Source organism: Eurosta solidaginis, chromosome 4 (genome assembly GCF_040869045.1).
Source record: "Eurosta solidaginis isolate ZX-2024a chromosome 4, ASM4086904v1, whole genome shotgun sequence".
In the NCBI taxonomy this organism is placed as follows: Eukaryota; Metazoa; Arthropoda; class Insecta; order Diptera; family Tephritidae; genus Eurosta; species Eurosta solidaginis.
This window is the reverse complement of record NC_090322.1, coordinates 186507143-186534083: the sequence shown is the minus strand read 5'-3', so window position 1 is coordinate 186534083 and position 26941 is coordinate 186507143. Positions and strand designations below refer to the sequence as shown.

Genomic DNA, 26941 nt, shown 5'->3' with positions numbered 1-26941 from the left:
TTATGTCTTTCCTTTACTTTGTTTACTTCCCTTGCCTTCCCTTTCTTTTATTTTCTTTTCTTTTCTTTTCTTTTCTTTTCTTTTCTTTTCTTTTTTTTCCATTCCTTCCTTTCCTTTCCTTGTTCTTTCCTTTCCTTTCCTTCCTTTTCCTTTCCTTTCCTTTCCTTTCCTTTCCTTTCCATTCTTTTCCTTTAATCTCCTCTCCTCTCCTCTCCTCTCCTCTCCTCTCCTCTCCTCTCCTCTCCTCTCCTCTCCTCTCCTCTCCTCTCCTCTCCTCTCCTCTCCTCTCCTCTCCTCTCCTCTCCTCTCCTCTCCTCTCCTCTCCTCTCCTCTCCTCTCACTCTCCTCTCCTCTCCTCTCCTCTCCTCTCCTCTCCTCCTCCTCTCTCCTCTCCTCTCCTCTCCTCTCCTCTCCTCTCCTCTCCTCTCCTCTCCTCTCCTCTCCTCTCCTCTCCTCTCCTCTCCTCTCCTCTCCTCTCCTCTCCTCTCCTCTCCCTCTCCTCTCCTCTCCTCTCCTCTCCTCTCCTCTCCTCTCCTCTCCTCTCCTCTCCTCTCCTCTCCTCTCCTCTCCTCTCCTCTCCTCTCCTCTCCTCTCCTCTCCTCTCCTCTCCTCTCCTCTCCTCTCCTCTCCTCTCCTCTCCCTCTCCTCTCCTCTCCTCTCCTCTCCTCTCCTCTCCTCTCCTCTCCTCTCCTCTCCTCTCCTTTCCTCTCCTCTCCTCTCCTCTCGTCTCCTCTCCTCTCCTCTCCTCTCCTCTCCTCTCCTCTCCTCTCCTCTCCTCTCCTCTCCTCTCCTCTCCTCTCCTCTCCTCTCCTCTCCTCTCCTCTCCTCTCCTCTCCTCTCCTCTCCTCTCCTCTCCTCTCCTCTCCTCTCCTCTCCTCTCCTCTCCTCTCCTCTCCTCTCCTCTCCTCTCCTCTCCTCTCCTCTCCTCTCCTCTCCTCTCCTCTCCTCTCCTCTCCTCTCCTCTCCTCTCTTCTCCTCTCCTCTCCTCTCCTCTCCTTCCTCTGCTCTCCTCTCCTTTCTTTTCCTTTCCTTTCCTCTCCTCTCCTCTCCTCTCCTCTCCTCTCCTCTCCTCTCCTCTCCTCTCCTCTCCTCTCCTCTCCTCTCCTCTCCTCTCCTCTCCTCTCCTCTCCTCTCCTCTCCTCTCCTCTTCTCCTCTCCTCTCCTCTCCTCTCCTCTCCTCTCCTCTCCTCTCCTCTCCTCTTTTCTCCTCTCCTCTCCTCCCCTCTCCTCTCCTCTCCTCTCCTCTCCTCTCCTCTCCTCTCCTCTCCTCTCCTCTCCTCTCCTCTCCTCTCCTCTCCTCTCCTCTCCTCTCCTCTCCTCTCCTCTCCTCCTCTCCTCTCCTCTCCTCTCCCCTCCTCTCCTCTCCTCTCCTCTCCTCTCCTCTTCCTTTCTTTCCTCTCCTTTCTTTTCCTTTCCTTTCCTTTCCTTTCCTATCCCTTCCTTTCCTTTCCTTTCTTTTCCTTTATTTTCCTTTCCTTTCCTTTCCTTTCCTTTCACTTCCAAACACCAAGCTTCGATTTCCTTACACTCTTGACTCCCCATATTTTATCATTGCTCAAATGGATAACACGCCCATATCCCGTTGATAACAAACCGATTACTCACCGAGAACAATCCGACAAATTGATAACACGCCCTCTGGTTTCGGTTCCTGCTTCGGCTATGCCTTCAAATTTATCCTTTCCTTTACCCTACTTTTGGGTAATTTTTCTATCTTTTCCTTGCCTTTTGTTTGATTTCCTTTCTTCCTAACCTTTCCGTTACTTTTATGTCTTTCCTTTACTTTTATTTACTTCCCTTGCCTTCCCTTGCCTTCCCTTTCTTTTCTTTTCTTTTCTTTTATTTTATTTTATTTTCTTTTCTTCTCTTTTCTTTTCTTTTCTTTTCTTTTCTTTTCTTTTCTTTTCTTTTCTTTTCTTTTCTTTTCTTTTCTTTTCTTTTCTTTTCTTTTCTTTTCTTTTTCCTTCCATTCCTTCCTTTCCTTTCCTTTCCTTTCTTTTCTTTTCTTTTCCATTCCTTTCCTCTCCTTTCCTTTCCTTTCCTTTCCTTTCCTTTCCTTTCCTTTCCTTTCCTTTCCTTTCCTTTCCTTTCCTATCCCTTCCTTTCCTTTCCTTTCCTTTCCTTTCCTTTCCACTTCCAAACACCAAGCTTCGAGTTCCTTACATTCTTGACTCCCCATACCATGAGCAAATATGTTTACACGTCTTAAAAGACGCGAATGCAAATCATTGCTCATGACAACTGCTATGAAAAGCAGCGAAATATCTGAAGCAAAAAAGAAGATGAGGAAACTCGCATTAGCCCTACATAGTTGATATTGTTCCTTGTGTAATATTTTCTCTAATTGCGACAACCCACATCATTAGTCAGACTTAAATAATTTCTCAACCCTCCATATTTGCAACATGTTGCTGGGGAGCCACAATCTCAACATGAATTTTCCGCTATTCCAGCCCCGATTGTACGCAAGTGCAAATTTATTTGTGAAGGTGCAAGTGCAGGTGATGTGCTACCCTATCATTGCTTTCTGAAGTAAGTAATATGACTGTGAGGTTAAATAGTTAGACCAGATGTTTGGATGTGTGGGTCGGTATTTATGCTTGCAAGCAGCACTCTGGCATTTGCCAAAAAATGATGTTGCATGTAGCAATTAATTATAATTAGGCTGCAAGTAGATTGAGGCAGCGGATTATGGAGTAGGCGACCATATCGGTGCTGCAAAAGGTAGTTGTTGATGTCTCGTTTGGAGTAAATATAATTCTTACTTAACAATCAAGATATATAAATAAATTTTTTTCCCAGGTGAAATAATTTTGTTAAAAAGTGTGAAGCTAGAAAAAGATAGCAATAATAATACAGAGTATTCATATTAGAGTGTAATATTTTTGTCGGTGTATCATGTGGTCACGCTCTGTTCCGATTCGTACGACCCAGTTAGTGTAGTATGAGAGCGTAAGAGATCCGTATGACAGGCATGGCAGTAGAGTAAGAAAAATACTGTTCGTACTAAGGTTTGTGTGTAAGTGAGTTTCTTTCTTGAATCAAACTGAGAACTCATATTTCTGTTGAGGACGGTGGCAAACCTTTTAAGAACCATGATTGGAGGGCATGGAGCTGGAATATCCGAAAGGCGCCGCTATTAAGCTTGTGAATGTTGGGCTGACATCTTCGCAATAAAGGACATACAGTGGATTCGGGCCTTTGAACTTCTTCTTCGGTGGCAAAGAAAGAACTCGAAAAAAGCAGTCGCACTTTTCCGCATTCAAAGAAGTTTGTTGTGTATAGCATTTATCATCGTTTACCCACCGATAAGTAGTCCTCTTACGATAAACTAAAAATGATCGCTCATCTTATCTGCACTGAGGTATGGCTCGAAGTCATTTACAGTGTAGTAGAAAGGTGAGATGGCCCTTGCAGAATTCGTAAGAAAAGTTCTCCCGAAGATGTGTGTTTCTTTATCGAAGGGAGCTTATTGATAGCTGTATTAGCTTTACGTAGGTATGAACAAAGTGCTGCAATCAAAAGCACAAAGGATTGGCTGGCTTGGTCATGTCATGCGAAGGTCCTTACTGAATTCGCAATTAGTCTCCCTAAGTGAGTTAGCAGGAGATCACGTTCTTCAAAGTAACAACTTCACTGATCGAGGCTTCGGCATAACAAATCCTGCTCGCTTTGCCCTGGTCTTGCCTTATGAACTGCTTTTGTGGTATGTGGAGCAGGAATGCTTTAAGCATAATTACCCCCTGCCCGCGTCGTACGGTGGCGCCGGCAATGTTCAACTAATGTCCATTACTCAGAGAAGCCCTCGGAGTCTCGCTGGATTCGTCTGCAGGAGATAACGTCATCAGGAGTAGTTACTTCGCGACTAGTCGGATGGAGGGAATCAATGCTTTGGAGCAAAATATCCTCCCAATCGGCGCTGACCTTGGTGACCTCAGATGACAGTTTGCGATATGGGGGTGGGTGTACTTCAGTACTTCAAAAGAAAGCTGAGCTCTCCGTAGGGGCTCTGGCTTTGGCGGATAACTTCGCTTGGGAAAGTGAATGTGGCGGTGTTCAGAGAGAGCCAGATTTCTAAGATGAATCTCCTAAGTCTCGTTATAGAAACAGCCACGGCGAAGGTATGCAGAGTGTTATTCATAGGTTTTCTGAGATTAGACCTTTTCGAATCCGCAGCCACTCAGAAGTCGATGTAAGAACCTAGAACAGTACACTTTTAAATGTGTAAAGCACGGTTACAAACGTCTAGATCTTATAAGCCAAACATTTCTTCATTTGATTTGACAAAAGTTTCGTATGGCAGGAAAAGGCTATAAGCAATCAGTTGCGCATTCTGTTCCTTGAAACCGTCGCTCCCATTCCAGCTACTCCCCTACTGAGACGCAATTCCTTGCCTAACTTCACCTGTTAGTTACACGCTACACAACTCTTGCGACTTCTTTAATATACCGCCGCTTTGCTAGTGCTCAATCGTTGCCATCCCCAGAATTCACATTTTCTACAACCATTGGCAGCCCAGTATCATATCAGCGCTCAATTTCTGCCAAACCGAAGCTCACCCGGTACCGTCCGTCTCTATTACAACCATTTGATGCCTTCAATGACACAGCTCATCCTAACATGACTAAGTGCTAGCTCAGAGTTCAACAAAACCCACCTCATGCCATCGACACCACCATCGACATCCTAATTTCCACAGCCACATGCATCCCATCTCCATATTCATACACATCTTTGCTGGGTGGTCATCTCCATTTTATCTCCTTTTACCTTTCCATAACATGCTTCCCTTGGTCTACGTAGTCATTCCCATTTTCCTCTCCAGAGCTCTCACATCTGCAATCCATTTTTCTCCTCATTATACCCAGCTATACTTGTACACAGGGATTATAACTTTGATTGGATAACGGTTGGTTGTACAGGTATAAAGGAACCGAGATAGATATAGACTTCCATATATCAAACTATCTAACTAAAGCATGAAGAATATCAAAATGCCTTTAATGCCGCAGTACGCGAACGTGTTGAACAGGTAAACATGAGTGGTAGTACAGGTGACAGGCTAGACTCCGTTAATAATATCTACCAACAACTTGGTAGCAGTATCCATGGACACAAAAACAAAGCAAAGAAAGTATGGCTAACAAATAATACGTGGACACTTATTGAACAGCGGCGGAAAATTAAAGAATCGCTTCTCAGACGGACGAACAACAATGACACGGAGGAAGCAAAGCAGTTATCCGCAAGGTATAAGGAAAAATGCAAGCTAATTAAGAAGTTTGCTAGAAAAGACAAGAGGGAATTGGCTGACACATTAGCAAGTCGAGCTGAAGCGGCAGCCAGATTAAATAATATGAGGGAACTCTATGATATTAGCAGGGAACTCACCGGAAAATACAGGAGTGGTCAAAAACCAGTAAAAGACTTAAACGGAAATCTTATTACTGAAAGCGAACAACAAATGAGTGTATGGGTGGAACACTTCAAGAAAGTATTAAATAATCCTGTAGGTGAAGCGACCTTAAATTTTAACACTATTGCTGCAAACTACAACAACCAACCCCACTTCAATGGGGTAAACAGCGCGCCCCCTACGAAAATGAAATAATTTCAGCAATCAAGACCTTAAAAAAGGGCAAGGCCCCAGGAACTGATGACATATATGCTGAATTCCTCATAGCAGATCCAGATACCGCAGCTGAAACCTTACTTCCAATCTTCCGTCAGGTATGGGAAGAAGAATCCTACCCTCGTCAGTGGAATGAAGGCATACTTGTAAAAGTCGCAAAAAAGGGAGATACCTCTGATTGTAACAACTACAGAGGTATCACCTTACTCTCGATTCCTAGCAAAGCGTTCTCCACGATCTTACTGTCCCGAATTCAAGAGGCGGTGCACGGAACTCTAAGAGAAAATCAGTTTGGCTTTAGACAAAACCGATCCTGTGTTGATCTAATAAATACCGTCCGAATCATTGTTGAACAATGCTGTGAATACAGAACATCAGCTTATTTACTTTTTATCGACTTTAAAAAGGCTTTTTATAGTCTCGACAGGAAATATATTTGGGAAATACTACGAAAACCAGGGATGCCCAATAAAATAATCAACATTATAAAGACAATGTATGCCGAATTTAAGTGCCGGGTCAGTCACGATGGGTGCCTCTCAGAACCCTTCGAAATTAAAAGCGGGGTGCGACAGGGATGCATACTCTCGCCGCTCTTGTTTATCTTGGCATTAGGCGAGATTATGAGGAACGCAGAAAATGATGGACACGGTGTACAGTGGACGCCTTTCACTCAGCTAGGGGATTTAGAATATGTAGACGATGTCTGTCTGCTAAGCCACATAAGTACTAACCTTCAACACAATTTAGAAGCTGTCAACACACATGCAAAGGAGGCCGGACTAAGCATCAATACAGCGAAAACAAAAGTCATAAGATGCGGCTATGGTATTTCATCAAGGCCATTGATGCTTACGGTTGACGAAAATGAAATCAAAGGTGTAGAGTCCGTTGTTTATCTTGGTAGTATTGTCTCAAATAAGAGCGGTGCAGATGAGGACGTTCAGTCTCGCATAAACAAAGCAAGAATGGTTTTTGGGCAACTGGCAAACGTGTGGAGGTCCAGCCAAATATCTTTAAAAACGAAGCTTCGACTGTTTAATTCGAATGTTAAATCAGTACTGTTTTATGCTTGCGAGACGTGGAAAAGCTCAACTTCAATTCAGAAACGTCTACAAGTTTTTATTAATAAATGTCTGCGCCGAATCCTGAAAATTCGATGGCCGGAAAGAATTTCAATTGACGACTTATGGTCTAGAACAAATCAACCTAAGGCTGCCACAGAAATAACCAAGCGTAAATGGTTGTGGATTGGTCACACTCTCAGAAGACCTCCAGTAAATATAGCCAGACAAGCATTGCGATGGAATCCACAAGGAATCCGACGACCTGGTGCACCTGCGAAAACTTGGGGCAGAACTGTGGAAACTCGAAGACGCAGGATATACGTGGAATGACATCACAAGAACTGCACCTAACAGAATAAGATTTAAGTCGGTGGTCGAGGCCCTATGCTCCAATAGGAGTTGAGGAGGATGATGATGATGATGATATATCAAAATCATCAGCATCGAAAAAAAATTTGATTGAGCCATGTCCGTCCGTCCGTCTATCGGTTAAACTGATAACTTTAGTAAATATTGAGATATCTTCACCAAATTTGGTACACGTGCTTATATGGGCCCAGAATAGATTGGTATTGGAAAACACAAAAAACCTGATTATTTAGTAAATAATACACCTAGAATGTTGAAATTTTACGTGTGGACTGATATTCAGACTCTTTATAAAAATTTGAATATAAAATGGGCGTGGAACCACTCACTTGTTATAAAATCAATTTTAAAAATATTAATCATAAATAAAAAATCGCTAAACCTATCGTAACAAACTTCGGCTGAGAGGTTGCCTTTACTATAAGGAATAATTTGAAGAAAAATTAACGAAATCGGTTAAGGGCCACGCCCACTTTCATATAAAAGATTTTTAAAAGGGTAGTGGACGAATAAAATAAGCCATATCTTTGCAAAAAAGAGCTTTATATCAATGGTATTTTATTTTCCTAGTGGATTTATAACAATAAATAGGAAACACTTAAAATTTCAAAAAATGGGCGTGGTGCCGCCCCTGTTATGACTAAGCAATTTTCTATGTTTCGGGAGCCATAACTCGAAGAAAAATTGGTTCAGAATAGAATCATATGTATATGTATTATTGCGCAGCCTTATAACACTATTAAGCACACAAAACAAACAACAACAGCATTTCAAGTGTACAGCTGAGTATGTAATGTTCGGTTTCGCCCGAACTTAGACTTCCTTACTTGTTATAACATGTTTCTTTTATTTACTCCGAATACTTTGGTTTACTGCTACTTATAGTCCTTTGCCAGATATAGGTCCGGTAAGCTCCTTACCTAGCAACTTAACGCGTATAAGCCATATTATCTATGGAATGATTTGGTATGACCGCTGTGGCCATAAGTATATAAAATTGGAGGTTATACATTTGTAAGTAATTCTGTCACATTCATGCCAAGTGTATATACTGTGACGAAAATTAACATCACTAAGTGATACTACCATCACTAACCCGATACTAAGCAGCCACTTGTATGTACGTAAACAAATTAATCATCATCTACACACATACATACAAGGCAACGGAGAGATACTCATAAGCACATGTAATCATCCGCCGAAGTAGTACTCACATATACACACGCATATGGCTATGCGAGAGACTATAAGCTACAAATACACATGTACATATATGCCTGGTAACCAAGCATGAAGTTCGCGAAGTTACTATACCTTAGGAGAAATGGGTGAACGAGGCAACATAGAGTATAAAAGCAGCGAAAGCTGAGTAGTCAGAAATCAGTTTGATTTAAATACGCTATCAGTTGCGAAGTGAAGTACAATTGCGAAGTATAATTGTACTACTTCCAAAGTAATCTAATAAAAACCATTTTGCATTACTGAATTATTATTTATTTAACAATTTAGCGATTGGAATGTTTGCAGAAGGTGTAAAATAAGCGGAGTTTCTCTAAATTCCTTACAATACATACATAGGTCCATAGGCACAACCGAAGACAATACAGTCCTGATTACGTTGGACATCAAGAATTCTTTTAACACTGCGAACTGGATGCAGATAATGGCAGCGCTGCGAAGTTTCGGCACACCAGCTTACTTACGCAGAATAATATCTTAAAGACAGAGTACTCATTTTTGACACGGACCAAGGAGCAAAAGAGTACAAACTCAGTGGAGGCGTCCCACAGGGATCTGTTCTCGGTCTAACGCTTTGGAATGTAATGTATGACGGGGTGCTAAAGATTGATCCACCAGAAAACACGTAAATTGTGGGATATGCTGAAGATATTGCAGTGGTAGTAGTAGCCAAGGAACTGGACCTACTTCAAGCATTATGTAATGACGCCGTAGGAAGAATAAAGGAATGGCTGACCAATACGGGACTGGAGTTGGCTAGCCAAAAGACGGAAGTGGTATTAGCAAGCTCCAAACGTTCGGCGAACGAGTTGGTCTTAACTGTCGGAGATCATCAAATCACTTCAAAGGATTTTTTAAAATACTTAGGAGTGCACATTGACTCTAAGTTAACTTTCAAAGAGTACTTCAGAGCGGTGGGAGAGAAAGTTACCAAAGTTAATGGAGCACTTATGCGAATAATGCCTAACATTGGTGGTCCGAGCGAAGCTACACGTCAGCTATTGTCCACAGTAACAAGCTCAATAATACTATACGCAGCACCAGTGTGATATGGATCTAAACGGAGCCATCAAAAATATATATTAGCAACGTACCGACTTGCTGCTTTAAGAATAGCAAGTGCTTATCGGTGTCCGACGACGCGATCCTGGTTCTAAAACGGAAAATCCCAGTGGACTTACTGGCAAGCGAAATGGCCGATCTGTATAACACTAATATCGAGCGACCATCTGAAGAAGCCAAGAAAAGAGCAAGGTCACAAGCAATATCTATGTGGCAAGGACGGTGGGATGCCTCGAGTAAAGAGCGTTGGACCTTCTCGCTAGTTTGGAACGTAGCTCAATGGAATGAGCGGAAGCACGGCGAACTGAACTACCATCTCACGCAGATGATGAGTGGATATAGCGGTTTCAAAGAATATTTATGGAAGCGTAGGATAGAGGAAGATCCTCATTGCCCAATGTGTACCACGGAGTTAGAAAACGCAGAACACGTCATGTTCCACTGCCCCCGTTTCCACGAAGAAAAACTCGCCTTGCATAGAGTCTTTGGGGAGGAACCTACCACGAGAAATTTAGTATCACAAATGTGCAACAGGAAAGAGTGCTGGATTGCAGTGAGCAAAATGGCATTTATAGTAATGACACGCCTGATGGATGCTGAGAGGGAGCGCAGAGAAATGCGCATGTGAAGCAGTGGCGAGCAAATAGCGGGAACCTGGACGCAGGGAGAACAATAGGCTCTTAAAAAATGGGAAATATGGAACGCCACCCTGAAGTAATGCGAAAGTGGTACCTGGGTGGGCGACGGTTCCAAAACGGGGCTGTTTTTTAGTCTATGGACACACGGTTGCTGCGACGGCAGCAATTATGGCGCAGTAGGTATTTTTCAGCCGCCCCGCAAAAATAAAAGACAATACAGTCCTTATTAGCTTTCATGTCACTTTATAGCATCAAATAATCGAAAGGTAAAGCGCAATGGAATAAACCAATTGCAGCAACTGCACTTTTCAAAAACTTACACTGCAGATTAAAAAAATTTAATTGAGAAAATAAAATAATAAAAGAGATGAGTGAACCAGCGAGCGAAAGAAAGAAAAAGAGTCATAAAAGCGTGACAATATAATACGAGTATTACAGTGTTTTTTTATGCATCTTGGCCAACATTGATTGCATAAAGGAAATTAGATGCCGCTCTTAAATGCTTCTTTGGCTTCAAAGTATTTTCTCTTCTTGAGTGAGTCCTTGTTTGATTATCAGGCGGTCGGTCAGTCGGTTGGACAATCGATTGCTGGCTAAAAGGAAATTGATATGAGGGTAAATGGCTGTGAAGTGACTTAAAGTTGCTGTTGTTGTTTTTAAAAACGATGAAAATGTGCTTGGTTGGTTACCATAAGAAAGTTTATCGTTCTTGTTGTTTTTGCAATGATTTCATCTGCTGCTCTTGCAATTTTCAGAATGCTTACCTACGATGCTGATATCCTTATCAAACGCATACTTTTACTTTCCTTTTAAATCTTCTTGTTCATTCTTTGCGTCAACTTGATAGCACTTTTAGTGAATTCTTGTAATTGTCATGTTTTCTGCATTTTTCGTATTCTTATCGTTGCTTTTATTGACGTCTTTGAAGTTGATTATGTGATTTTATCGCAACACTCTTCAGTTAAAGCCAACAAAGCATGTCAAAGCTTTTGCCCTAAAGCTGAAAAGGAAACAAGATATCGAAGGCGATATGCTGAAATGAAGGTGTACATAGCAATAAAAACAACTACAATCGAAGTACATACATATATGAATCTGCATTTTGCTATGATAATGCATTCGATGGAGCGATTCTCAATGCCATATGAGCATTTTCTTCTCATCTTATATGTTTGTGTGTTCATATATCAAGTCCTTTTATAAGTATACGATTTAGGAGAAATTGTGATTCTTGCACCTTGTGTGGCAATCACCGATTAGACGCCAAATTTAAAATGGAAAAATTATTGATTAGTATTCAAACAGTTATCGATTTGTTATCGAAAAGCTATTGAAAGATGAGTTGTAGATTTGTTATCGAAGTGTTATGAATTCGGAAGGTTATTGGTGAGATTTTGTTTTTTTTATCGACGAGCTATCGATGTTTATCAAAAAGTTATCGATTTATTATCGAAGAGTTATCGATTAATTACCAAAAAGTTGTTGATTTGCAATCGAAAATTTATCGATTTAGAATAGTAAAGTGCTCGATATGTCATAAAAAACTTGCCGAATTGCAATCGAAAGCTTCCAAGGTTATCGGAGTGTTACCTATTTATTATCGGCGTGTTATCGATTTTTATTAAAAAGTTATATATTTAATATTGAAAAGTGGTCGCTTTTGCCATCGATGACAAAAGTTATCGATGAGTTATCGCTTTGCAATGGAAAAGTTATTGATTTTTATCGAAAATGTATCGACAAACTTTGACAAGTCAACTATTATTTATCAAAATATTATTTATTTGTTATCGGAAAGTGATATATTTGTTATCAATAGGTTATCGATTTAATATCGAAAAGTTATCGATTTCTTCCCGCAGTTTGTTATTGGCGTATTATCGATTTGCTGTCGGTGACTCATTGGTTTGTTCAGAAACAGATGCCGTTAAAACTTCAAAATCAAATCGATGACATATCACTACCACGTCGATAACAAGCCGATAAGAAGCCAACAAGTAGCGATGACTCAGCTATAGCAAACCGATAATTCGATGATATTATTTCGCTCTTGGTAATAAGCCGATAATAATAAAATAACTTGTCGGCATCTGTTAATACCGATAAGAAGCCGATGAAGCTATTCTCTAAAGGCCTGAAACTACTTGTATCTAGTAAACTTACCACCGTTGAGCCTTAACCTAAACCTCTGGGCGAGCCCTTCCTAACTTAAAAACATTAGTTTTCTAGACGTTCAACTTTTATGTTTACACATCGTATTTCACGAGTTTTTGGTACCCATGCTTTTTTGTTACAACGGGCTAATATGGAAAATTCTGAGATTAATAATGATTCCCCATCATAAATTGGTGCCGAACCCTCTAGGCGATTTTGGTCGTTTCGTAATAAGCCACGCGTTATATGACGCCAAATGGGAGCACCAAAGAAGATCAAGTCTTCTGCCGCCTGTCTCTCCCAACATAGTGAAGTTCTCCCCCTTCCACTGCTTTCAAATACGGGTGTCGGTGAGTTGCTGTGGATAAGTAAAGGCCTCCCTCGATGAACAAAAATCACGCTGTATAGGTCTCGCATCATACCAACCCTTATACGTATGTGCCTTAGAATCAAGGATGGTGTCAGGGGAAGATGGGAAGGCCCTTGAAGTATTCTAGAGAAAAGTTTTGTGGAAGATTTTTAATGGACACCGGGCACAGGTCCAATGGCGTTTATAGAAGGAGATTTTATGGTGGGCTGTAAGACCTTTACGTAGAAATGAACCGTTTTGGCGTTTAAGTACCAATTAGTGATGCAGTGATCTGTTAGTATGCCTCAAGTTCAAGGCTGCTTTTGGGAGGTTAATCATGGCTTAATATCGCTTTGAGTTGTACCCTCTTAATAGTGCCTTTGCTTGCCGAAGTCCTGAACTTTGACGCCAGTGTTGTTCTTTGAGGCATGCCTCCTTTTGCTGAGCTCCGCTCTTGTAATGTGTGACCCTATCTGTCTGATGGGCTCAGGTCTTATTGGCTTTTTGGCCGCTTTCACCCTGGCAACCTCATCCGCTTGCACGTTTCCGTCCACTTCTTTGTGTCCAAGTACCCAAACTAAACTGAATACTGTTCAACCTCTACACGCACCCAATGACTGTTGATGATTTAATATCTCGTTTGTATATCCCCGCTGTAGATTTATCTCCGCACGCCGGATTATGGCAATAACTTCGGCTTGAAAGATGCTCGGATATTTTCCGAGTGGTATGGATATTTTGGTTCTGGACCCGAAGATCACCCCTCCGCCCTATTTTGAAACGCTTCTCAAATATCCCTGGGGAGTTGTTTGAGTGGAATTTCTTCTTTCAGCTTCTCCACTATTACTTTGCCTCCTCCACCTCCCTCTTTAGCTATGTTAACTATAGTACTCTTGGCTACCTGCTCAATTATTGTGTATTGTTGTTGTTGCTGTAGCAGTGGCGTTAGCTCCAGCAGCACTTACATTGCCACCGTCGGTTCCCGTAATGCAGACATATGAAAAGCGGTGAAGCTTGGTGAGTGCTCTTTGTACGGTCACCATAGCTGTTCTTGATGCCCATGCAACTGATCCATACACTATGATAGGTCTCACTATCATAGTGTACGCCCTTCTAAGGACCTTGGGGCTACATCCACAGGCTATTCGTGCAATAGGTCTGCACACAATTATTGCCTTTGTAGCTTTTGATATGGCGTTGTCGACGTGCTTCCTCCATAGGAGGCTAGAGTCTGACTCCCAAACATTTCACCCCGGGCATATGCTACAACTGTACTCCATCCATTACTATGTGCCCCATCCCTTCCATTTTTTTCTCCTGGTAAAGGGGACAATGGCTAAACCCTACCCCAGCACATCATTCTTTTGTTAACCTCAATGCCCGAATTATATCGCAAAGGGTTCTTTCAAAATTATAACAATATCGTCCGAATACCCTTGACATCGGACTCCGTTCTCTGAGAGCCTTTGTAGAAGTTCATCTACTACGAGACTCCATAGAATGGGTAACAGGACGCCCAGTCGTGGACATCCCTTCGTTGTCTTAATCTGTACTATGCCGTCCCCAATCGAAGTATCGGCAATCCACATATGAAGTAGGGGATTTATCCACATTCGGATTGGACGTTGAACCTCTCTTCCCTCGACTGCCCGATTCACACTATCCATGTCCAAAAAAGCACAGAGCACAGCCTGCGGTCAGCTGATACAATGCAGATTCTATCGAGCTCTCTGTCCTATATGCATGCTGATCTGGATGTAGTGGTATTCTGTCGAGTGTCATTGATCTACTTTAGTGGTCTATCATCTTCTCCATTGCTTTCAGAGCAAGCGATGTCAGGCTTATCGTCCTAAGGACTTAGGACTAGAGTAGTATTTTTTAGCCACCTTAGGCATTAAGACCACTCTCGCTCTTCTCCACACCGTCGGGATATAAGCCAGTGCGAGGCTGTCCCTCATAATCCTGGACAGGTGTGGGATACTTTCCTCTCCCTGCTGCAGAAAGGGTGGATAGATGCCATCCACTCCAGGAGTTTTGTAGCTCTGGAAGGATCTAACTGCCCAGCTAACAGTTATTGCTTTCTATTCAATTCGCTAATCTAACTACTGTTTTATTTTCAAAGGAATGCAACTTTGTTGTAGGGACGTTGTTATTGTCAGTTAGAGTAAAACGTATAAGTTTGTATCAAGGACGGAAACTATTATTCGTTTTATAATATAATTCCTTGCAAAACTATTAATTTTGGTCTTTCAATATATTTGGATGAAGATAAAATTTATTTTCTGATTTTTAAACGGTTTTATTTATGTTGACTTGACAGGCTGGCTGGTTGGATGGCTGGCACGAAATTTGTAATTGAAATTTAAGTAACTTCCCGATAAGCTACAAGCTTGAAACTTGGAATATAGTTCAGAACCCGATGACAATGCAATAATAAGAAAAAAATCGCCGTTAGGTGGCGCAAGGATCGAGATATGCACAAAATACGTATTTGTTGTCCGATTTGGCTCATATTTGGAAGAAATATTACATACAGTCCGGTAGAAATGACATCAAAATATCTTGGAGTTGGAGGAGGGACAAGCACACGTGGCGCAGAGTCGACTAAAGTCTTTGGATGGATTACGTATTGAGGAATTAGATTGTAACAAATTGTCAGGAAAGTCCTTGCAGTAATGAGTCACTAAATGAACTAAATAGATTGAGAAATAATAGGCAATTAAATAAAGACTAAAAACTTGAAAATAAAAAAATTTTTTTTAAGTTAACGGTTTTATTGAAAATAATACTTACATGAAGTAATAATAATACGAAAAGCTAGAAAATAATTAGGTAGGTTCTAGGTACTAGTCATCACACTCCGCGTTGTTCAGACCATTAAATAAAAGCGTTGGACGCGGCAATTTCTATTGATAGTCATACATAAGACCAACTGAACCCTAATCACATTTTTAGAAATTTCACGCCAACGCTTTTATTTAATTGTCTGATCAACGCCCTAGATTGATAAGGAGTGTGATGATTAGTACCTAGGACCTTCCTAAATATTTTCTAGCTTTTAGTATTATTATTACTTCATGTATGTATTGTTTTCAATAAAACCGTTTATCTTAAATTTTTTTTTTTATTATTTTTTATTACCTGAGTCCGATAGAACTAGTTAAACTCGGACTTTTAAAAATAAATGTCCGGAAATAAAAGTTAAATCCGGACTTGTATTTTTTAAGGCAAAAATAAAGGCCCGGCTAGATAACAAAGAAACGGCTTATCCGAATTAAAAAAATTTGGTACCATTCGATTATCCTGGATTCCTAAAATTAAAAACCTTATGGACTTTTGAAAATTTATGTTAACAATACTAGAAATTTATCATAAACAAACTTTGTATCATATATCGAAAATGTCGTAGTATAAATGGTGAATTCGCAGTGGATTTTTGCAATAAATTTCGTTCCAATACAAATATTAGTGTGAAAATTGGTAAACCACATTCTGCTATGATGGGAAAGCTTTCTAAAAAAATGGGCGTAATCGGTTACTAGCCACGCCTCTTTCTGTATATAGAAATTTCCGCACAAAACATGCGATATTTGAGTATCTAAAGAAGACACGTTATTTAAATTTGGCATGTAAATTACTGACATTGCATGTAGTTGATCCACGTCATTTTTTTGGACTATGGGCGTGGCACTGCCTACTTTCCAAATAAGATTTTTTTGACTTCCAAGTGCGATAACTCTTACCTCCTTTGAGCTATGTTTTTGCAAATTGGTAAGCGAACTTCATATTTGTATTTTCACATACCGACAAAAAAATTTTAAAATCGAATTAAAGTCACATCCCCTTGTATATAAACACTGCAAAAAATTATGCGATTAATCCCTAAAACGATTGGTCTCCGATTGAGCTCTTTTGTCTACATTTGTGCATAATTTATCCCCTTTAGTCCCTTTCGGGTACAGTTGAGGTTGGTCAGTTTTGAATCTATGTAACCCATTATAAGAAATATTAAAAAAAATGGCAACAAAATGATAAAAATAAAAAATATTACACGGGATTGAATTGAATTTTTGAAAAAAAAAGTGCGGAGCCCTATACTGAACCTAAATTACTAGGACTTAATGACTACCGCGGAGTTAGGGATTAAATTTTTGGAGAATATTTTTTATTCCTTTTTGAAAAGCGGGCGGTCAAATTACACCAAATATATTTGGTAGCTTGGCAAACCTTGCGACTCTGTTTCTGCCATGAAAAATGCGACTGGTCCCTATTTGAGTCCTTATTGAAACGAAAAGGTATTAGTCTTCATAAAGGGGATTGGTCCTATCGATCCATTTCCTAAATGGGTGCAATTAGTCTCTTCATAAGACATTATCAAACAAAAGGGAACCGTTCAACTCATGCAAAGGGATCAAAACTGGCATTGGTCGCATACTCCTTTACGGCTCATCCCGGATTCATCCGGGCCTAATCACATTTTTTGCAGGGAAAATATCAAAACTGGCTACTTGAAGTCATTGCTAAGTACGTGAATATGTATGTACATATTTGCATTTAAGTATATACTAGCATTTACCCGCGGCCCCGTCCGCAAGAAGAAATTAAAATTCGTGGGCTATTCACGTTAGCCTGCTTATCTATAATATAAAAATAAGTCGGGTTTTCCTTCCTGACACTATAACTCCAGATCGCACGAATCGATTTCCACGGTTTTGCATTCGTTGGAAAGGTCTCGGGCTCCATGCGGTCTCGAGATATAGGCCAAAACTTGGACCCGGGTACGCCTGGAATGTGTTTATAGAATATGGACAACAAATGAAAGCTGTTGATGAGTGATTTGGTAGAGGGTAATTTTCATACCCCTGGGTGACTAGGGTCTCCAGATATAGGCCAAAACGTGGATCCGGGTACCCCAGAATGTGTTTATAGAATATGGATATCAAATGAAAGCTGTTGATGCTTTATTGAGGGTAATTTTCATACTTCTGGGTGACTAGGATCTAGGGCACGGATACCCCTAGAATGTGTGTGTATTATAGATATCAAATGAAAGCGGTTGCTGAGAGCTTTAAATTAATTTTCACTTTGATATTCGATTAAGTCGCATCAATTCGATTTGCCTGAAATGTGGTATATAAATTTGCCTATATTAGTATTTACGATGCTTTTTCCGGGAAGTAGACCAGAGACGGACTGGAATTAGGACTAGGCCTGGGACTGAGACTGAGACTCGGAGTGGGACTGGAACAAAATACATACCACCCTCTGGGACTGGCAATAAGATATGAAGAAGAATGAGAAAAACTTGAGAGAAGAGAAAAGAGAGAAGGAGAAGGAGACTCAGAAATAGATAGAATGAGACGGAGATGGAGATTGATGAAGCGAAAAATACGGAGGGAGGAGTGAATACTAAGATTAGGAAAAAGTGTAGAGGGGCGAGGGAAGAGTTAGACGGAAAAAGCTTATTCAAATGTATGCAGGTAGACCAAATTTAGGGCAGAACAACGTCTGCCAGGTCTGCTAGTCAAGTTATATATTTAAACATTATTTTTGTCATGTTTTTTTTATTATTGTAATAGAGTAAAAAACATAACTAAGTGAGCTGATAACCTGAAAGGCACGTTTAGGAAGGAAGGAAAGGAGTAAAACTACAATTAGCTAAAACCAAAGAGAATATTTTAGATGAAAATAGTGTTGCTTCTTCGGGTATTTAGTTGGTTAAAATATTACAAAAAGTGTAATTATAGTTATAACAGTTCGTTTCAGGATTAATTTAAAATAATTGAAAATAGAACAAACAAGTAAGGAAGTCTAATTTCGGATGAAACCGGACATTACATACCCAGCTGTACACTTTAAATGCTGTTGTTGTTTGTTTTGTGTGCTTAATAGTGTTATAAGGCTGCGCAATAATATATAGACATATGGTTTTATTCTAAACTAAGTTGCGTTTAAAATAAGCAAAAAGGATACAGAGGCTAACACCAACGACCTTGAGCGGGTAATAATGTAGTTTTCCTTCGGATATGGGGATTTCCCTACTGTTTATTTTTAAATAAAGGTATTACAGAACAATAAAAATACGATTGGTACAAAACTATTTTTCCCTAAGATTTAACTTATTATTTTTGCCTACGACCCTTTTTAAAGTAATTATAGTGGGCCTGGTCTTTAACCAATCTTATCCATTTTTTCTGGAAATATTTCCTGTTATAGGGAATATTTGTGTACCAAATCCGTTAATTTTTCTTGGAGTTGTGGCTCATGAATTATAGAAAATTGCTTAGTTATAAAAGGGGCGGTGCCACGCCCATTTTTAAAATTTGGAATTTTTACTATTTATTGTTATAAATCCACTTGGGAAATGATATACCATTGATATAAAGCTCTTGTTTGCAAAGATATAGCTTATTTTATTCGTCCACGACCCTTTTAAAAATCTTTTATATAAAAGGGGGCATGGTCCTTAACGGATTTCTTAAATTTTTGTTAAAAGCATGCCTTATAGTAAAGGCCACCTCTTTGCCGAATTTTGTTACGATAGGTTTAACGATTTTTGATTTATGATTAATAATATTTGTAAAATTGATTTTATCACAAGTGGGTAGTGCCACGCCCATTTTAAATTTCTTTTTTAAATTTGTATCTAGAGTCTTAATATCACACGTCAAATGTCAAAATTCTATGTGTATTATTTACTAAATAATCCGGTTTTTTGTGTTTTCCAAAATGTTATATATATACGAAAAGTGGGCGTGGTTATCATCCGATTTCGGTAATTTTCAACACCAATCTATTTTGGGTCCAGATAAGCTCGTGTACTAAATTTGGTTAAGATATCTCAATATTTACTCAAGTTATCGTGTTAGCGGGCAGACGGACATGGCTCAATCAAATTTTTTTTCGATGCTGATGATTTTGATATATGGAAGTCTATATCTATCTCGATTCCTTTATACCTGTACAACCAACCGTTATCCAATCAAAGTTATACAGTGTACAAATATAGCGGGTATAAAAAGCTGTGTTAGATATTAAAAATAAAACTTACTGAATTTTAATTACGAATAATTTGCAGCAAATCCATGGCCATAAAAGCTCATCATTTAAAAAATGATGTCTGCTGAACCACCGATTTCGAAGAGTCCTTAAATGATATCGAAATGATCCCGGACTAATCCCGAAAACTATCCAGAAATGATGCCGGGGGCGTCCCAAAATCATCCCGAAGTAGTCCCGAAATTACCCTAACGGGATCCCGAAAACCATCCATAAATGATACCGGTATGCTCCTGAAAAAGTCCCGAAATAATCCTCACGGGATCCCGGACGGATCCCGAAAACTTTCCAGAAATGTTGCCGTAAGGATCCCCGAATGATCCCGAAAAAGTTCCGAAATGAACCTGACGGGATCCTGAAAGTCATCGGAAGGATCCCCAAATGATCCCGTAATAGTCCCGAAATAACTCCGACATATTCACGTACTTAGCAATGAATTCAAGTAGCCAGTTTTGATATTTTTGTATACAAGTGGGTGTGACTTTAATTCGATTTTAAAATTTTTTTGTCGGTATGTACAAATACAAATATGAAGTTCGCTTACCAATTTGCAAAAACATAGCTCAAAGGAGGTAAGAGTTATCGCACTTGGAAGTCAAAAAAATCTTATTTGGAAAGTAGGCAGTGCCACGCCCATAGTCCAAAAAAATGACGTGGATCAACTACATGCAATGTCAGTAATTTACATGCCAAATTTAAATAACGTGTCTTCTTTAGATACTCAAATATCGCATGTTTTTTGCGGAAATTTCTATATACAGAAAGAGGCGTGGCTAGTAACCGATTACGCCCATTTTTTAGAAAACTTTCCCATCATAGCATTTATTTTTAAAAGTCCGAGTTTAACTAGTTCTATCGGACTCAAAAAATAAAAATACGGATTTTACTTTTATATGCTGACTTTTATCGAAAAAGTTCGAAAAATAAAAAGAATGCATGATTCGACATGATATTGCTATACAATTTTTTGACTCGGACTTTTTCGACTCCGAAAAAAAATAATAGTCGTTTTCCGTCCCTGGTTTGTATAGATAAATAAAAAAAAAATAAATGTAAGGCGCGATAACCTCCGAAGAGATCTAAGGCCGAGCTTCTCTTCCAATTTGCGTCGTGCTCCTCTTGGTTTTCCCTACAAATTGGTCGGACGGGACCTACATGTTTTATGCCGACTCCGAATGGCATCTGCGAGGCAGATGAGTTTTCACTGAGAGCTTTTCATGGCAGAAATACCCCCGGAGCGCTTGCCAGGCACTGCCGAGGGGCGATCCCGCTTAGAAAAATTTTCTTTGTATAGATGCGTCAGTGATTTCTTGTGTTTCAGAAATAAAAAATATTTGTGGGTAAAACATTCTGTTTTTGTAATTACTCGTAGGCATCTGTTTTTAAGTTTTATTGACGTTGTTATTGTATCGCTCTGTTGGCCAAATTTTTTTAACACCCTTGATCTGGAGTACGTGCCATATATAATAAAGGTATACGAAAATATCTTTTTACACCGTCACAATTTTGTTTTTGTATCGACCCTTACTAAATTACTATAATGGAGTATCATCAACACACTTAGGCATGTATGTATGTAAGATGTATATTTCATTCACATGAAATCATACTCATATATGTATGGATGGACGTACATTAACCTGGGTCGATGTGTATGGACGAAAGTTAACCGATATCGCGCCATCGATTTGTGGGGAGTGTTTGGGTCGAAATTTTGACCCTTTCGCCATTTTTTTTCGCAGGCTTGAAAATTATTTTTTTGAGTATGCGTAGTGGAACTTTTTTTCCTGAGCCCAAATCCTACCGAAAAATCGATGGCGCGATATCGGTTAATAAATCGACCCAGTCTAATATACATACATTTTATTTGTAGTGAGAAAAGTGTGTGGTGAATGGCAATTTCCGTTTAGGTTTTTTTGTATTATGATTGTAGGGATACAAATACATAAATCAATAAAGATAAAAGTTCGCAAAAAAATATATATTGGTTATTTAAGGTTGGTACTCAATCAGGAACCGGGTCCCTCGAGCGATATTTCAAGCGGAGCCGTTTATTCGGGTATTGAGCCTACGCCGCGACGCTATTCCCTCAAATATATGTATGTAAAGGCAAATGTAGGTGTGTATGCAACGTAGGAAATCAAATATGCTTAAAGCGACTTATTTCAGCTTGACACGATGTATTTGGAATATATGCTTCCGAAATGTCATAGAGGATTAATCTCCGAATTTTTTTTTAAATAATGCTTAATTTGATCATTTTGGCCCTGATACAGTGCGATTAGTTTCCAATAGTGCGTGTCGAATACCGTCACAAAACTTACGTACTTATGTAGAGAGAGTGAAGTAAGTGTTAAGCATATGAAACACGGTGTTAGGGCCAAACAAAAACTGCGCGGTTCTATGAAGCCGGTTGCTAAATATTGCTTCAAAGATTCAATTTAATCTAACATTATATTGATATACTTTCACTAAAGAAATCTGAAAGTAACAATGTTTCTTTCGCAATTTGAAATCAATTTTAGTTGCATGAGAAATCGATTCAAAAATTGATTTCAGATAGATGATAAATTTTTTTATTAGTTCCAAAATCAACTTTTTTGGAATGGAAATAATTTGTACCGTGCTGATATAACAGTCGACTGCCTGCTAACTTAGATAGCTACATGCGATTTTTAAAAAGTTGATCAATAAAAATAAAATAAAAAAATTGTAAGCACTTTCTTTATATAAATGAACAAAAGTTAGCAAAAAATCTCTCCTTATATAAAGACATACTCTTGCTAAACTTTGATTTTTAAATTTGGACATAGAAATTGCAAAACTTTTATGAGAAGTAAAAATATAAAGGTGGAGGACACATTACTTGGATTGGAAATGAGAACTTACATAAAAATCAATCCCTAAATTCCCTCGGTTCCGTTTGATTTTTCTAAATATCTCAGTCCGTGCGCCGCCTAGCGAGTCTTTTTGTATCGTGTCATCGGCTGTCATCGATCTCTGAATTAAGTTTGAAATTTCAAGTCTCTTGCTCATCGAGAAGTTACTTAAAAGCTCATTTGAAAATTTACAAGTTTCTTATCTAATTATTTCGATCTGTGCGCCACCTAACGGTTTTTTTTCCTTTTGTTGCATTGTCACGATGTTCTAACATATGTGTAAAGTTCCACGTTTGTACCTCAATGAGAAATTATTTAAAAAGCGTTTGTAAGATTTGTATGAAAAGCGGACAAACGTTCAACCGATCTAATATAAAGGAAGTAAAATATGCTTTTTTACGGTTTAAGATACTTTTTGTTAGAAAATTTAGTTAAGTAGTTCCATCAGCATTAATGGGCGCTTACCTGCCCAAACGATTTTGACTGTTTCGTAACAAATCACGTCAGCTATCGCTGTTTCGCCATAATTGACGCCAATTGGGAGCATTAAAGGAAGGCCTGTCTGTCCCAACTCAGTAGAGGTCTGCCCCTTTCTCTACTTCCGAATTGCGGTGTCGACTGGTATAATTTTTGGCCGGAGCGTTTTCGTCTCGGGGTTTGTATTCGCAGCACTATCATTATATATGCGTAAAGCTCACATAGCTCATCATTATACTCCTTCGATATTCGCCGTTGGCATGACGGACAGGACCATTAATCTTCTGGAGAATTTTTCTCTCGAATAATCCAAGAGCCATCTCGTCTTCTCTCGACACCGTCCATTATTCCGTGCCATACATCACGATAGGTATGATGAGCGATTTGCCTACTCAGTCCAAAGGAGCACTTGTTGGGCAGAGGTATTCTTCGTTTGATTTCTAAGTTGACATTATTTTTGCTGTTAATGCTGGTTCCCAAATAGACGAAATCCTTCACAAGTCCCGAAAATATATCCGTCAACAGTGACGTGGAAGTTTTGTAGTTTAGTCAGATATATAACCATTTATGTATCATCAATCAAGCTGTGAAACAAAATATTTAGTAAGTAGGCAGTCTGCATGCTGAATCTAAAAGCTGTTTGTTTTAAAATATAGGATTCTTTTCTTTATAAACGGAGCCAGCTGTGTTTCGGTTCATTTGGACATAGCTGAAATTCTGCTAAGCCCATTTGTGGACCTATGCGTGTTGTACTGCTCCATGTAAGAGCGGAACTAATCGGTTTTAAACTATTGGAAAATAGCTACATACCCAATGATCCCAGTTGCGTACCCAAATATGTCTTCCGTTTTAAAAGCTAGCATGTCGATGGCTTAGAGTAGGTACCCGGTTTTTCGGATCCAGTTCAGTGATTCCATGCATCACTAAAACACACACATTTATTCTACAATGGTATAAAAACTAGAAGTTCAGCAGTACGTTCAAATTAATAAATGAACGCACATACAAAGATAAACATAAACAGAACATAACAGTGCACGGAAATGTTCAAACAAAAAATTGGTCTAGCAATCCAATAGAAAGAAATATATTTATTTTTTATACATTTATACATATGTAGTATGTTTATTTTGTAGATATGTACCTACATACGCATATAAGCGTTAGTTAAATTAACAAGAGTAAAGGGAAAATGCCACAAAAACATGCCAATATACATACATATGTATATCGATATTGTCATAAATATTGATGAGCAAATGATGCAAATGGACTTCAGAGCAATCGGAAAATCTCAAATAAATAGGCGCCATTTTGTTAAGTGAGTTGCTTGAGCACCATGAATTTTTATAAATTTTTTTTTTTTGTGTAAGAGGAAAGCATCAATTTTTTTCATGAATATGTTTGGCTTTTATTTGATTTTTGATATGAAGGAAGTAGATAAAGAGGAACGGTATCACCATGAAACATTATTTGATCTATTTTTGAGCTTCTGCACAGAGTGCTATAAAGATTGTCCGGCGGCACTTACGCTAACTCGAGCAAATATTAGTATACTTGGACAAAAGTTGCCATATGGCTTCATTAGTACAAGGCAGGAATGTGAACTTTTATAATGTACTAGAAGAACGCCTAAAAAGTAAGGGCGATCCTATTTATACGAGCATTTAATGTTGCGTATACGCAAAGGTGGACAACAATTTCACTACGAAATTCGTATGTAGTTGTTTTCGTTATAGGTTATAGTATAAGCGGATATACATCCCAATAAATATTTTTGTCAATTTTCAGTTTGAGATACATTTGAGAATCAGTCCATTTCTCACATTTCAAACGTTAGTTTCCAAATGCATTTCAAATAACCGTTGATAGCATTTTCAAGCTAAAAGGCACATTTTTAATATGGAATTTTTCTTTATTTTCAAATTGAGAATTTTGGATTCTCAACTTTTTCTCAAACGCAAATAAAGCGGAACGAAATGGAATTCACTGTTGTGCCACTTTCGTTAAGCAAATTTATTATATTATTTATAAGCTTTTATTTAGTTTCACTTTTGTTGTCTGTAATGGAATCTTGCAAGTTAAATTTGATACACTTCCCGGTGCCCGATAGAGCTGAAATTTTGCACACATGTATAACTCCGATGACAATGCAATATTACTCTGTTAGAATTCGATAAATTAATCGATAACACAGTTATCGGTAAAGATTTGTATTTACTTTGGCATAACAGCCTAAGTCCCATACAAACCCGCCGGTACCTATCCATGGATTGTGATATTTGGACGTGGTGAATCACGCATGTCACGCGTGGTGAATCTCAACGCTTGCGAAAAGCGGAGACACAATCCTCTGTTGTATTTCTGTGTATAACCAACATAGCTGAATTTTTAAGGCTGTTTAACTCTGTAATCTTTTCTGTAATTTATTTTGCTTTTGGAAAAATTACCTATTTGAAAAAAGCTGGCTGAAAAATATTGGCATAACAGCTTAAGTTAAATCAAGAATGGAAAAACTTGGAAAATTTGAGCAGATGTGGCAATTTCGCGTGCCCGTTGAACGAAATATTGACAATCTATTGATCATCGCTAGGAAATTAGCGACATTCCATCAACTTAGCAGCACTTTAGCAATACTACTATTATTATTTGGCCGCTCAAACACACCCATATTAATTGTGCATGCAATTTAAAATATACAACTCAAAAATGACTCCGGTTGTTATGTCCGCAGCAATTATTTGGTGCAAATACAACATAATAATTTACACGGCCAAAGCCATAATAATTTGCACGGGTCATCAATTCTTTCTCTGATTCAAAAGCTGAACTACCAGCGCTACCGCCCACATTTTGGTCGATATCTCGAAAACCAATGTACCTAAGCTCTCAGCTGAGTATGTAATGTTCGGCTACACCCGAACTTAGCCTTCCTTACTTGTTTATAAAAAAAATTTCTCACAAATAGAATGCTTCAACATTTCACGAAGAGAAAGGAAGGAATAGAAATGAAAAAAGTAAAGGGGTAAGAAAGAAAGGAAATTAAAGGAAAGGAGAGCAAACGAAAGGAAAAGAAAGGAAAGGCAGAGAAAGGAAAGGAAGAGAAAGGAAAGGAAATATATCGAAAACAAGAATCAAAATAAAAATATAACTTGGTATTGAAAGATATTGAAACCAAGACCCTTCGAGAAGTATTACCTCTGGGTTTGAACTTTTATGAAATTTTTGTCGGCGAGTGAAATCGTTTCGCTTGATTCATAGCAGATTCAGCAATTCATTTATGTACGTGCGTGTGTATCCCTTATGTACATATGTATATCCCACTCACGACCGGAGCAAAACATTACTGTACTTAAATTGAGTACACAAATGCATAAATATATTATGAAAAGTATTATAAGGAAATATTTAAGCTTTTCATCAATGAATCTCTAAGTAATAAGTAATAATAGCTCTCAAGTTTGCTCATCATATTAGTTTTCACTTATATCACGTGCGAGTTACGTATAATTCCGCTACTCTACCAAATAAGGTCCATAGCTCGCCAAGTTATATAAGTGCAGAGTCAGCAGCAGACGATATTGACCAATTTATTTTAAAAATCACAAATAAACAAAAGTATTAATATCCGGTCTAAATTAAAGTTGCAAACTGGCAATTCTGGGAATTCTGCTATTTAACAAAATATTAAGTACACAGCTAGTTAATTCTACTTAGTAAGCAATAATATCATTCAGTTAGCAATAAGTATTAATATTATTATCAGCAAATTGTAAGTTTCATTATTGATGGTAATAAAGTGAAAGTTCAGTTTGATTCAGAGTTACACCCTAGTCAGTCGTGTTGATTTTCTTAAGCGTATTCTGCCTTTGGTTTATATATTCCTTTTTAAAAAGTCCCGCCGCGACTTAAGCAACGAATCTGGCGCAGTCGAAAGTCCTTTTAAAATAAAAAGGATCGGTTACGGAAAACGTTCCCCTTAAAATATATAATACTAATTAACACCCGTATAC

The 26941-nt window shown here is 38.8% G+C and overlaps 1 pseudogene; it reads right to left on the bottom strand.

Annotated features, from left to right (window-relative positions):
• On the bottom strand, positions 1-24513 carry LOC137248744 (trichohyalin-like; annotated as a pseudogene).
• Between the last annotated feature and the right edge of the window lie 2428 nt (positions 24514-26941).